We start from the raw sequence: 15,172 nt of genomic DNA, 5'->3' as shown, positions 1-15,172 counted from the left end.
GCAGTTTCATTGAAAGTTTCTTTCTAGTTATTGCCTGAAGATATTTCCTTTGATACCATAGGCTTCAATGCACTCTCAAATATCCTATAGCAGATTCCACGAAAACAGTTTTACCAAACTGCTCCAAGAAAAGAATCGTGCCACTTTGTGAGATGAAAATACACATCACAAAGAAGTTTATCAGAAAGCTTCTCCCTAGTCTTTATCTGAGGGTATTTCCTATTTCACCATAGGGTTCAAGGTGATCAATAATATCCCCTCTCACATTCCCCAAAAACAGTGCTATTAAACTTCTCCATGAAAGAATGGTGTAAGTCTGTGAGATGAATTGAAAAAACACAAAGAAATTTCTCAGAGGGCTTCTTTCTAGCTTTTTTTATGAGGATACTTCCTTTGTCACCATAACCTTCAAAGTGCTCTGAAATATCTGATTGCAGATTCCAAGAAAACAGTGTTAGGAAACTGCTCAATGAAAACAACATTGTAATTCTCTGAGATGAATTCACACATCACAAAGCAGTTTCTCAGAAGACTTCTTTCTAGCTTTTATGTGAGGATATATCCTTTTTCATCATAGACCCCAGTATGCTCCCCAATATCAATTTACAGATTCCACGAAAGCAGTGTTAGCAAAATGCTCCTTAAAAGGAAATGTGTAACTCTATGAGATGAATTCACACATCATGACGAAGTTTCTCAGAAAGCTTCTTTCTAGTTTTGATCTGAGGATATTTCCTTTGTCACGGTAGGCTTCAAAGCGATTGAAAATATCTCTCCTCAGATTCCCCAAAAACAGTGCTACCAAACTGATACAAGAAAATAATCCTGTAACTTTGTGAGATCAATAAACCCATCACAAATTTGTTTCTCAGAAATATTCTTTGTAGTTTTAATATGAGGATATTTCCTTTGTCACCATAAGCTCCAATGTGCTCCTGAATATACCATTGCAGATTCCAAGAAAAGAGTATTAGCAAACTCCTCAATGAAAAGAACAGTGGAATTCTGTGAGATGAATTCACACATCACAAAGCAATTTCTCATTAAACTTCTTTCTAGTTTTTTCTGAGGATATTTCCTTTTCCACTGTAGTCCACAATTTGCTCTGAAATATCCCTTTGCAGATTAGATGATAACAGCATTAGCAAACTGCTCCGTGAAAAGAAGGGTGTAACTCTGTGAGATGTATTCACATATCACAAAACTGTTTCTCAGAAAGTTTCTTTCCAGTGATTATCTGAGGATATTTTCTTTTTCACCATATTTCTCACTGTGCTTCTGAATATCTCATTTGCAGATTCCATGATAAAAGTGTTACCAAACTTCTCAATGAAAAGAAAGGTGTAAAACTGTGAAATGAATTCATGTATCACAAAGCAGTTTCACAGAAGGCCTTTTTGTTCTTTATCTGGGGATATTTCCTTTGTCACCATAAGCTTCAATGCACTCCCAAATATCCTATTATGGATTCCAAGAAAACAGTGTAATATGTATGCTCAATGAAAACAAAGGTGTAAATATGTGAGAAGAACTCACACATAATGAAGCAGTTTTTCAGAAAGCTAGTTTCTAGTTTTTATCTCGGGATATTTCCTTTTTCATAATAGGCCTCAATGTGCTCCCAAATATCTCTCTGCGGATTCCATGAAAACAGTGTTAGCAAACTGTTCCATGAAACGTAAGATGTAACTCTGTGAGATGAATTCATAATCACATAGCAGATCCTCAGAAAGTTACTTTTTGGTTTTTATCTTAGGATATTTCCTTTGTCACCATAGGCTTCAATGTATTCCCACATATCCTACTGCAGATTCCTCAAAACCAGTCTTATCACACTGCTCAATAAAAAGAATGGTGGAACTCTGTGAGGTGAGTTCACACATAAAAAAAAAACGGTCTCAGAAAGCCTATTTCTTGTTATTATCTGAGGATATTTGCTATGCCGCCACAGGCTTCAATACAATCCCAAATATCCATTCTCAGATTCCCCAAAAACAGTGCTACCAAACTGATCCATGAAAAGAATCATGTAACTCTGTTGGATGAATTAACACATCACAAAGCAGTTTCTGAGAAAGCTTCTTTCTACTCCTTCTATGAGGATTTTTCCTATGTCACCACAAGCTTCAGTGCACTCTGAAATATCCAAATGCAGAATCCAAGAAAACAGTGTTAGCAAACTGGTCAATGAAAAGAACACTGTAACACTTTGAGATGAATTCACACATCAAAAAGCAGCTTCTCAGAAAGCTTCTTTCTAGTTTTTAACTGAGGATATTTCCTTTTACCCATTGGCCTCAAGGCACTCCCATATATCCCTTTGAAGATTCCACGAAAACAGTGTCAGAAAACTGCTCAATGTAAAGAACGGTGTGACTCTGTGAGATAAATTCACACATCACAAAGGGATTTCAAAGGAAGATTCTTTCCACTTTTCGTCTCAGGAAATTTTGTTTTTCAACATAGCACTCAATACGCTCCCAAATATCCAATGGCAGAGAGGTGTAACTCTTTGTCATGAATTCACACATCACCAAGAAGATTCTCAGAAAGTTTTTTTCTACTTTTATCTGAGGATATTTCCTCTGTCACCGTAGGCTTCAATGCGATCCAAAATATCCCTTCTCAGTTTGCCCAAAACTAATTTTAACTATAGGATACATGAAAAGAATCTTGTAACTCTGTGGGATGAATTAAACATCACAAAGCGGTTTCTCAGAAAGCTTCTTTCTACTTCTTGAATGAAGATATTTCCTTTGTCACCTTCAACTTCAATGCCCTCGAAAATATCAGATTACAGAACCCAATAAAACAGTGTTAGCAAACTGCTCTAAGAAAAGAACAGTGTAACTCTGGGAGATGAATACACACATTGCAAGCAGTTTCTCACAAATATTTTTTCTAGTTTTTATCTGAGGTTATTTCCATTTTCACTATAGGCCTCAAGGTGCTCCCAAATATCACTTTGCAGATTCCACCGAAACAGTGTTAGCAATCTGCTCCATGAAGACAAAGGTGTAACTCTATGAGAGGAATTCACGTATCACAATAAACTTTCTCAGAAAGCTTCTTTATAGTTGTTTCTGAGGTTATTTCCTTTGTACAGGCTTCAATTGTATATTGTATAGGCTTCAATGTGATTCAAATTATCCCTTCTCAGATTCCCCAAAAACAGTGCTACAAAACTGTTCCATGAAAAGAGTGGAATAACTTAGTGAGATGAATTCACACAACACAAAGCACTATCTCAGAAAGCTTCTTTCAAGTTTTTTTTTAAGAGGATATTTCCTTTTTCACCATAGGCCTCAATTTGCTCTCAAATATCCCTTGGTAAATTCCAAGAAAATAGTGTTAGCTAACTGATCCATGAAAAGAAAGGTGTTACACTGTGAGATGAATACATACATCACAAAGCAGTTTCTCAGAAAGCTACTTTCTAGTTTTTGCCTGAGGATATTCCCTTTGTCACCATAAGCTTCAGTGTGCTCTGAAATATCCCACTGTAGATTCCACGAAAACTGTGTTAGAAAACTGCTCAATGAAAAGTACAGTGTAACGCTGTGAGATGAATTCACACATCACAAAGCAGTTTCTCAGAAAGCTTCTTTCTAGTTTTTATCTGAGGATATTTACTTTTTCACCTTAGGCCTCAATGCACTCCCAAATATCCCATTGCAGATTCCAAGAAAACAGTGTTAGCAAACTGCGCAATGAAAGGGAAGGTGTAATTCTGTGAGATGAATTCACACATCATAAATCAGTTTCTCAGAAAACTTCTTTCTATTTTTTATGTGAGAATATTTCCTTTGTCAGTATATTCCTCAATGCACTCCCAAATATACCTTTGCAGATTACACGAAAACAGTGTTAACAAACTGTACCATGGAAAAGGAAGGTGTACATCTGTGACATGAATTCACATATCACAAAAAAGTTTCTCAGAAAGCTTCTTTCCGGTTTTTATCTGAGGATATTTCTTTTTTCACCATAGGCTTCAATGCAATCCAAGATATCTCCTCTCAGATTCCCAAAAAGAGTGCTACCAAACTGTTCCATGAAAAGACGCTGTAACTGTTAGATGGATTCACAAATCACAAAGCAGTTTCTCAGAAGTCTTCTTTCTAGTTTTTGTCTGAGAATATTTCCTTTGTCAGCTGAAACTTCAATGCACTCCAAATATCCCATTGCAAATTAGAAGAAAACAGTGTAAGCGAACTCTTCAATGAAAAGCACAGTGTAACTCTTTGAGATGAATTCACACATCAGAAAGCAGTTTCACAGAAAGGTTCTTTCTAGTTTTTAGTGAGGATATTCCATTTTTCCCTATCGGCCTCAATGTGCTCCCAAATACTGCTTTGCAGTTTCCACGAAAACAGTGTTATCAAACTGCTCATTGAAAAGAGTGGTGTAACTCTGTGAGATGATTTCACACACCACAAAGAACTTTCTCGGAAAGATTATTTCTAGTTTTCTTCTGAGGATATCTAATTTTCAAAATAGACTTCAATGCAATGCCAAATATAAATTTTCAGATTCCCCAAAAACTGTGCTACTAAACTGATCCATTAAATGAATCGTGTAACTCTGTGAGATTAATTCACAAATCACAAAGCAGTTTCTCAGAAAGCTTATTTCTAGTTTTTTTCTGAGGATATTTCCTTTGTCACTGGACGTTTCAATGTGCTCCAAAATATTCCATTACAAATTCCATGAAAACAGTGTTAGCAAACTGTTCAATGAAAAGAACAGTAAAATTCTGTGAGATGAATTCACACATCACAAAGCAGTTTTTCAGAAAGTTTCTTTCTAGTTTTTATCTGAGGATATTCCATTTTTCACTGTAGGCCTCAATGAACTCCCAAATATTCCCTCGTAGATTCCATGAAAACACTGTTAGAAAACTGTTCCATGAAAAGTAAGGTGTATTTCTGTGAGATGAACTCACACATCACAAAAACTTTCTGAGAAAACTTATTTCTAGATTTTATCTGAGGATATTTCCTTTGTCACCATAGTCTTCAATGCTATCCAAAATGTCCCTTCTCAGATTCCACAAAACAGTGTCATGAAACTGCTCCATGAAAAGAATCGTGTAACTCTGTGAGAAGAATGAACACATCAGAAAGCATTTTCTCAAACAGCGTCTTTGTAGTTTTTATATGAGTGTATTTCCTTTGTCACCTGAAGCCTCAATGCACTCTGAAATATCCCTTTGCAGATTCCATGAAAACAGGGTTAGTAGACTTCTCAATGAAAAGAATGGTGTAATTCTGTGAGATGAATTCACACATCACAAAGCAGTTTCACAGAAGGATCCTTTGTGGTTTTTATCTGAGGATATTTCCTTTGTCACCATAGGCTTCAATGCACTCCCAAATATAGTATTGCAGATTCCACAAAAACAGTGTTATCAAGCTGCTCAATGAAAAGAGTGGTGTAACTCTGTGAGATGAGTTCACACATCACAGAGAGTTTTCTCAAAAAGTTTCTTTCTAGTTTTTTTCTGAGGGTATTTAATTTTCAAAATTGACTCCAATGTGTTTCCAAATATAACTTTCGAGGTACCCCAAAAACAGTGCTACTAAACTGATCCATTAGATGAATCAAGTAACTCAGTGAGATGAATTCACAAATCACACAGCAGTTTCTCATAAAGATACTTTCTAGTTTTCGTCTGAGGATATTTCCTTTGTCACCATAAGCTTAAATGCCTTCTGAAATATTCTATTGCAGATTCCAAAAAAACAGTGTTAGCAAACTGCTCAATGAAAAGAACAGTGTAATTCTGTGAGGTGAATTCACTCATCAAAAAGTAGTTTCTCAGAAAGCTACATTCTAGTTTTTATCTGAGGATATTTCCTTTTAAACCATAGGCTTCAATGCACTCCCAAATATCCCTTTGCTGATTCCACGAAAATAGTGTTAGCCAACTGCTGCAAGAAAATAAAGGTGTAATTCTGTGAGATGAATTCAAACATCACAAAGCAGTTTCTCAGCAAGTTTCTTTCTAGTTTTTATCTGAGGATATTTGCTTTGTCACCCTGAGCTTTAATGTGATCCAAACTATCCTTTCTCAGATATCTCAAAAACAGTGATACCAAACTGCTCCATGAAAAGGATCGAGTAACTTTATGAGATTAATTCAAAAATCACAAAGCAGTTTCTCAGAAACTTTCTTTCTATTTTTTGCCTCAGGATATTTCCTTTTTCACCATAGGCCTCAATTTGCTCCCAAATATCCCTTTGTAGATTCCACAAAAATAGTGTTAGAAAAGTGCTCCATGAAAGAAAAGTGTAAATCTGTGAGGTGAATTCACACATCACAAATCTGTTTCTCAGAAAGCTTCTTTTTGTTTTTTGTCTCAGGATATTTCCTTAGTCATTGTAGACTTCAATGCACTCCCAAATATCCTGTTGTAGATTCCAGGAAAACAGTGTTAGCCAACTGCTCCAAGTAAAGAGTTATGTTAATCTGTGAGATGAATTCACACATCACAAAGCAAGTAGTTTCTCAGAAAGCTTCTTTCAAGTTTTTATCTGAGGATATTTCCTTTTACAATATAGGCTTCAATGCTATTCAAAGTATCCCTTCTCAGATTCCCCAAAAGAGTGCCACCAAAATGCTCTATGGAAAGGCTGGTGTAACTCTGTGAGATGAATTCACACATCCTAAGCTGTTTTTGGATAGATTGTTTCTAGTTTTTAACTGAGGATATTTCCTTTTCACCACATTCCTCATTGTGCTCTGGAATATTCCATTGCAGATTCCATGAAAAATGAGTTAGCAAACTTCGCAATGAAAAAAACGGTGTACCTCTGTAAGATGAATTCAAACATCACAAAACAGTTTCACAGAAAGTTTATTTTTGGTTTTTATCTGAGGATATTTCCTTTGTCACCATAGGCTTCAATACTCTCCGAAACACCCTAATGCAGATTCCACAAAAACAGTGTTATCAAACTGCTCAGTGAAGAGAATGGTGTGGCTCCATAAGATGAATTCAGACATCAAAAAGCTGTTTCTCAGAAAGCTTTTTTATAGTTTTTGTCTGATGATATTTCCTTTTTCACCATCAGCCTCAACTCACTCCTAAATATCCCTTTGCAGATTCCACGAAAACAGTGTTATCAAACTTCTCAGTTAAGAGAACAGTGTGGCTCCATAAGATGAATTCAGACATCAAAAAGCTGTTTCTCAGAATGCTTTTTTCTAGTTTTTGTCTGACGATATTTCCTTTTTCATCATCGGCTTCAACTCACTCCCAAATATCCCTTTGCAGATTCTACGAAGTCAGCATTAGCAAACTGCCCCATGGAAAAAAAAAGTGTAACTCTGTGAGATGAATTCACACATCACAAAGAACTTTCTCAGAAGGCCTCTTTCTAGTTTTTATCTGAGGATATTTCCTTTCTCACCATAGGCTTCAATGGAATCCAAAATATCCTATCTCAGTTTCCCCAAAAACACTGCTACCAAATTGATCCATGAAAAGAATCGTGTAACTCTGCGAGAAGAATTCAGAAATCACAAAGCAGTTTCCCAGAAAGCTTCTTTCTAGTTTTTGTCTGAAGGTATTTCCTTGTTCACCATAGGCCTCTATGTGCTTGCGAATACCTCTTTGCCGATTCCACAAAAAAAGTGTTAACAATCTGCTGCATGAAAAGAAAGTTGTAAATCTGTGAGATGAATTCAACATCAAAAATCAGTTTCTCAGAAAGCTTCTTTTTGGTTTCTGTCTGAGGATATTGCCTTTGTCACCATAGGCTTCAATGCGATCCCAAGTATCCTGTTGCTGATTCCATGGAAACAGAGTAGTAAAATGCTCCAAGAAAAGAATGGTGGAACTCTGTGAGACGAATACACCCATCCCAAAGCAGTTTCTCAGGAAGTCTCTTTCTAGTTTTTATCTGATGATATTTCTTTTTTCACCATAGGCTTCAATGCGATCCAAAATATGTCTTATCAGATTCACCAACAACAGGGCTACCAAACTTCTCCATGAAAAATATGCTGTAATTTTGGGAAATGCATTCACACATTACAAAGCTGTTTCCTAGAAGCTTCTCTTTAGTTTTTATCTAAAGATATTTCCTTTTTCACCATGTTCCTCACAGCGTTCCCAAATATCAATTTGCAGATTCCATGAACAAAGTGTTAGCAAACTTCTCAGTGAAAAGAACGGTGTAAGTCTGTTAGATGAAATCACACATCACAAAGCAGTTTCACAGAAATCTTCTTTTTCATTTTCGTCTGAGGATGTTTCCTTTGTAACCATAGACTTCAATGCACTCCCAAATATAATATTGCAGATTCCACAAAAACAGTGTAATCAAACTACTCATTGAAGAGAATGGTGTGGTTCCAGAAAATAATGGTATACCTCTTTGAGATGAATCCACACATCACAAATAATTTTCTCAGAAAGCTTATATGTAGTTTTTATCTGAGAATATTTCCTTTGTCAATATAGGCTTCAATGTGATTGAAAATATCCCTTCTCAGATTCCCAAAAAACAGTGCTAGCAAACTGCTCCATAAAAAGAACCGTGTTACTCTGTGAGATGAACTCACAAATCACAATGTAGTTTCTCAGAAAGCTTCTTTCTAATTTGTGTATGAGGATATTTCCTTTTTCACTATAGACCTCAATGTGCAACGAATATTCCTTTGCAGATTTCACGAAGACAGTGTTAGCAAGCTGCTCCATGAAAAGAAACATGTAAAACAGTGAGATGAATTCACACATCACAAAGCAGTTTCTCAGAAAGCATCTTTTCGGTTTTTGTCTGAGGATATTTCCTTTGTCACTGTAATCTTCAATGCATTCCCAAATATGCAATCGAAAATCCCAGGAAAAAGTGTTATCAACCTGCTCATTGAAAAGAACAGTGTAAATCTCTATGATGAATTCACACACCACAAAGCAGTTTCTCAGAAAGATTCTTTCTAGTTTTTTTCCTGAGGATATTTCCATTTTCACCATAGGCCTGTAAACACTCCCTAATATCCCTTTTCAGCTTGTACAAAAACAGTGTTAGCAAACTGACCAATGAAAAGAACGGTGTACTCAGTGAGATTAATTCATGCACCACAAAGTAGTTTCTCATAAAAGTTCTTTCTAGTTTTTATCTTAGTATAATGCCTTTGTCATCACAGGTTTCAATGCGATCCAAAATATCCCTTCTCAGATTCACCAAAAACAGTGCTACCAAACTGCTCCATGAAAAGAATCGTGTAACTCTGTCAGATGAATTCGCAAATCACAAAGTAGTTTCTCAGAAAGTTTCTAGTTTTTATCTGACGATATTTGCTATTTCACCATAGGCTTCAAGTTGCTCACAAATTACCCTATGCAGATTCCAAGAAATCAGTGTTAGTAAAGTTCTCCAAGAGAATAAAGGTGTAACTCCAGGAGATGAATTACCAAATCACAAAGTAGTATCTCAGAAATCTTCTTTCTAGTTTTTGTCTGAGAATATTTCCTTTGTCACCATAAGCTTCAATACACTGTGAAATATCCCATTGCAGTTTTCAAGAAAACAGTGTTAGGAAACTGCTCAATGAATAAAACAGTGTAACTCTGTGAAATGAATTCACACATCACAAAGCAGTTTCTCAGAAAGTTTCTTTTTGTTTTTATCTGAGGATATTTTCTTTTTCACTAGAGGTTTCAAAGCACTCCGAAATATCCTATTGCAGATTCCACGAAAACAGTGTTATCAAACTGCTCCATGAGAAGAAAGATGTAACTCTGTGACATGAATTCACACATCACAAAGAGCTTTCTCAGAAAGCTTCTTTCTAGTTTTTATCTTAGGATGTTTCCTATGTCACCATAGGCTTCACTGTGATCTAAAATATCCCTTCTCATATTACCCAAAAACAATGCTACCAAACTATACATGAAAGGGATCATTTAACTCTGTGTGACGAATTAACACATCAGAAAGCAGTTTTTCAGAAAGCTTCTTTCTCGTTTTTATCTGAGGATGTACATTTTTCACTATAGGCCTCAAAGTGCTAACAAACACCCCTTTGCAGATTCCATGAAAAGAGTTTTAGCAAACTGGTCCATGAAAAGAAAGGTATAATTCTGTGGTATGAATTCACACATCACAAGGAACTTCCTCAGAAAGCCTCTTTCTTGTTTTTATCTGAAAATAATTCCCCTGTCACCGTTGGTTTCAATGCGATCCAAATTATTCATTTGCAGATTCATCAAAACACTACTAACGAATTTATCCATGAACAGAATCATTTAACTCAGAAAGATGAATTAACATATCATCAAGCAGTTTCTCAGAAAGCTTCTTTCTAGTTTTTATGAGGGTATTTACTTTGTCACTTTAAGCTTCAATGCACTCCAAGCTTCAATGTGTCCCTTTGCAGATTCAACGAAAACAGTGTTAGCAAACTGCTCAATGAAAAGAATGGTGTAACAATGTGAGATGAATTCACACATCACAAAGCAGTTTCTCAGGAAGACTCTTTATAGTATATATCTGAGTATATTTCTTTTTCACTGAAGACCTCAAGATGCTCCCAAATATCCCTTTGCAGATTGCATGAAAACAGTGTTCACAAACTGCTTCACAAAAAGAACAGGGTGCGCTGTGAGATTAATTCCCACATCACAAAGCAGTTTTCCATAAAGCTTCTTTCTCGTTTTTATCTGAGGATATTTCTTTTGTCACCATAGGCTTCAATGACATCCAAAATATTCCTTCTCAGATTCCCCACAAGCAGTACTACCAAACTTCTCCATGAAAAGAATCATGTAACTCTGTGAGATGAATTCTCAAATCACAAAGGAGTTTCTAAGAAAGCTTCTTTCCAGTTTTTATCTGTGGATATTTCCTTTGTCACCATAGGCTTTAATATGCTCCCAAATATGCTATTGCAGATTCCAGGAAAACAGTGTAATAAAACTGCTCAATGAAAAGGAAGGTATAACTCTGTGAGAAGAATTCACACATCACAAAACAGTTTTTCAGAAAGCTTCTTTCTAGTTTTTGTCTGAGGATATATACTTTTTTACTATAGGCCTCAATGCGTTCCCAAATATCCATTTGCAGATTCCACGAAAACAGTTTTAACTAACTACTCAATTTAAAGAACGATGCAAATCTGTGAGATGAATTCACACATCACAAAGAAGTTTCTCAGAAAGCTTCTTTGTAGTTTTTATCTGAGAATACTTTCTTTTTCACCATCGGCCTCAATGCATTCCAAAATATCCCTTTGAAGGTTCCACAAAAACACTGCTAACAAACTGCTCTATGAAAAGAGAGTTGTAATTCTGTAAGATCAAATCACATACCACAAAGAACTTTCTCAGAAAACTTCTTTTCTTTCTAGTTTTTATCTGAGGATAATTCCTTTGTCACCATAAGCTTCAAAGCGATGCAAATTATCCCTTCTCACATTCCCCAAAAACAGTGCTACCAAACTGCTTCGTGAAAAGAATCCTGTACCTCTGTGAGATGAATTTACAAGTCACAAAACAGTTTCTCAGAAACTTTCTTTCTAGTTTTCATCTGAGGTTACTTCCTTTTTCACCATAAGCTTTAATGCGCTCCAAAATATCTCATTTCCTTTTCCACGAAAACAGATTTAAGAAACTGTTCGATGAAGAGAACTGTGTAGCTCTGTGAGATGAATTCACACATTACAAAGCAGTTTCCCAGAAAGCTTCTTTCTAGTTTTTAACTGAGGATATTTCCTTTTTCACTTCAGGCCTCAATGCACTCTGAAATATCCAATTGCAGATCCCAGTTAAGGAGTGTTAGCAAACTGCTCTATGAAAACAAAGGTGTAACTCTTTTAGATGAATTAACAAATCAGAAAGCATTTTCTCAGAAACATTCTTTCCAGTTTTCATCTGAGGATATTTCGTTTGTCATCATAGACTTCAATGCAATACAAAATATTCCTTCTCTGATTTCCCAAAACCACTGTTACCAAATTGATCCATAAAAATGATCATGTAACCCTGTTAGATGAATTAGCACTTCACAAATCGGTTTCTCAGAAACCTTTTTTCTAGTTTGTGTATGAGTATATTTCCTTTGTCACCCTAAGCTTCAATGTGCTGTGAAATATCCTTTACAGATTCCAAGTAAACAGTGTTAGCAAACTACTCAATGAAAAGAAAAGTGGAACACTGTGTGAATTCACATATCAAAAAGCAGTTTCCTAGAAAGCTTCATTCTAGTTTTTATCTGAGGATATTTCCTTTTTAACCATAGGCCTCAATGTGCTCCTATATATCCCTTTGCTAATTCCATGAAAACATTGTTAGCAAACTGCTCAATGAAAAGAAAGCTGTAACTCTGTGAGATGTAATCACACATAAAAAAGAATATTCTCAGAAAGCTTCTTTCTAGTTTTTATCTGAGGATATTTCCTTTTTCACCATAGTATTCAATGCGATACAAAATATCCATTCTCAGATTCCCCTAAAACAGGGCAACCAATCTGCTCCAAGAAAAGAATCGTGTAACACTTTGAGATGAATTCACAAATCACAAAACAGTTTCTCAGAAAGATTCTTTCTAATTTTTGTCTGTGGATATTTCCTTTGTCACCATATGCTTCAATGCGCTCTGAAATAGCCCATTGCAGGTAGCAGGAAAACAGTGTTAGCAAAGTACTCAATGAAAAGGACATTTTATCTCTGTGAGACGAATTCACACATCACAAAGCAGTTTCTTAGAAAACTTCTTCCTAGTTTTTATCTGAGGACATTTCCTATTTCACCACAGGTCTCAAAGGGTTACTAAATATCCCTTTGCAGATTTCGTGAAAACAGTGTTATTAAACAGCACAATGAAAAGAATGGTGTAACTCTGTGAGATGAATTCATATATCAGAAAACAACTTCTCTGAAAGCTTCTTTCAAGTTTTCATCTGAGAATAATTCCTTTTTCACTAGGGGCCTCAAGCACTCCCAAATATCCTTTTGTAGATTCCAAGAAAACAGTGACAGTAAACTGCTCATTAAAAAGAATAATGTAACTCTGTGAGATGAATTCACACATCACAAAACAGTTTCTCAGAAAGCTTCTTTCTGGTTTTTATCTGAGGATATTTCCTTTGTCACCTTAGGTTTCAATGTGATCCAACGTACCCATACTCAGATTCCGAAAAAACGGTGCTACAAACCTGCTCCATGAAAAGAATCGCATCACTCTGTGACATGAATTCCCTAATCACAAAGCATTTTCTTAGAAAGCTTCTTTCTAGTTTTTCTCTGAAGATATTTCCTTTCTCACCATTAGCTTCAATGCATTCCAAACAGATTCCAACAAAACAGGATCGCAAACTGCTCAATGAAAAGAACAGTGTAACTCTGTGAGATGAATTCACCTATCACAAAGCAGATTCTCAGAAAGCTTCTTTCTAGTTTTTATCTGAGGATATTTCCTTCTTCTTCTTCGTAGCCCTCAAAGCGCTCCCAAATATCCCTTCACAGATTCCACAAAAACAGTATTATCAAACAGCTCAATGAAAACCATGGTGTAAACCTGTGACATGAATTCACACATCACAAAGCAGTTACTCCTAAAGCTTTTTTCTAATTTTTATCTGAGGATATTTCCTTTGTCACCATAGTCTTCAAAGTGATCCAAAGTATCCCTTCTCAGGTTCACCAAAAACAGTGCTACCAAACTGCTCCATGAAAAGAATCGTGTAATTCTGTGAGATGAATTTGAACATTACAGAGAGATTTATCAGAAAACTTCTTTCTACTTTTTGTCTGAGGATATTTCCTTTGTCACCATAGGCTTTCATGCAATCCAAAATATCCCTTCTCAGATTACCCAAAAACAATGCTACCAAACTGCTCCACGAGAAAAATCATATACCTCTGTGAGATGAATTCACAAATCACAAAAGAGTTTCTCAGAAAGCTTCTTTCTATCTTTTGTCTGAGGATATTTCCCTTGTCAACATAAGCTTCAATGCGCTCCAAAATATCACATTGCAGATTCCAAGAAAACAGTGTTGGCAAACTGCTCAGTGAAGAGACGAGTGTACCTCTGTGAGATGAATTCACACTTCACAAAGCAGTTTCTCAGAAAGCATAATTTTGGTTTTAATCTGAGGATATTTCCTGTGTCAGCATTGGCTTCAATGTGCTCCCAAATATCCTATTGCAGATTCCACGAAAACATCATTATCAAACTGCTCAATGAAAGGAATGGTGTAACGCTGTGTGATGAATTCATACGTCCCAAAGTCATTTATCAGAAGGCTTCTTCCTGGTTTGTATCTGAGGATATTTACTTTTTCACTATAGGCCTCAATGCACTCCAAAATATCCCTTTGCTGATTCCATGAAAAGAGTGTTAGGAAACTGTTCCATGGGAAAAGGTGTAAATCTGTGTGATGAATTCACACATCACAAAGTCGTTCATCAGAAGATTTCTTCCTAGTTTGTATCTGAGGATATTTACTTTTTCACTAGGGCCCCAATGCACTCCCAAATATCCCATTGCAGATTACAAGAAAACAGCGTTAGCAAACTGCTCAATGAAAACAACAGTATATGTCTCAGAGATGAATTCACACGTCACATAGCACTTTCCCAGAAAGCTTCTTTCTAGTTTTTATTTGAGGATTTTTACTTTTTCACCACAGGCATCAATGCACTATCAAATATCCTTTTGCTGATTCCACAAAAAATGTGTTAGCAACCTTCTCTATGAAAAGAAAGGTGTAACTCTGATGGATGAATTCACACATCAAAAAGAACTTTCTCAGAAAGCTTCTTTCTAGTTTTTATCTGAGGATATTTCCTTTGTCACCATAGGTTTCAATGTGATCCAAAATATTGCTTCTCTGATTCCCCAAAAACACTGTTAACAAACTCATCCATGAAAAGAATCGTGTAACTCTTTGAGATGAATTAACATATCACAAAACTGTTTCTCAGAAAGCTTCTTTCTATTTTTTATATGAGGATATTTCCTTTGTCATCCTAAGCTTCAATGCACTCCGAAATATCCCATTGCAGATTCGAAGTAAACAGTGTTAGCAAACTGCTCAATGAAAAGGACAGTGTAACTCTGTGAGATGAATTCAGACATCACAAAGCAGTTTATCAGAAAGCTTCTTTCTGGTTTTTATGTGAGGATAGTTCCTTTTCCTACTTAGGTCTCAAGATGC

This window comes from Macaca nemestrina, chromosome 18 (genome assembly GCF_043159975.1).
Source record: "Macaca nemestrina isolate mMacNem1 chromosome 18, mMacNem.hap1, whole genome shotgun sequence".
Classification (NCBI taxonomy): Eukaryota; Metazoa; Chordata; class Mammalia; order Primates; family Cercopithecidae; genus Macaca; species Macaca nemestrina.
Note: the sequence above shows the minus strand (reverse complement) of the source record.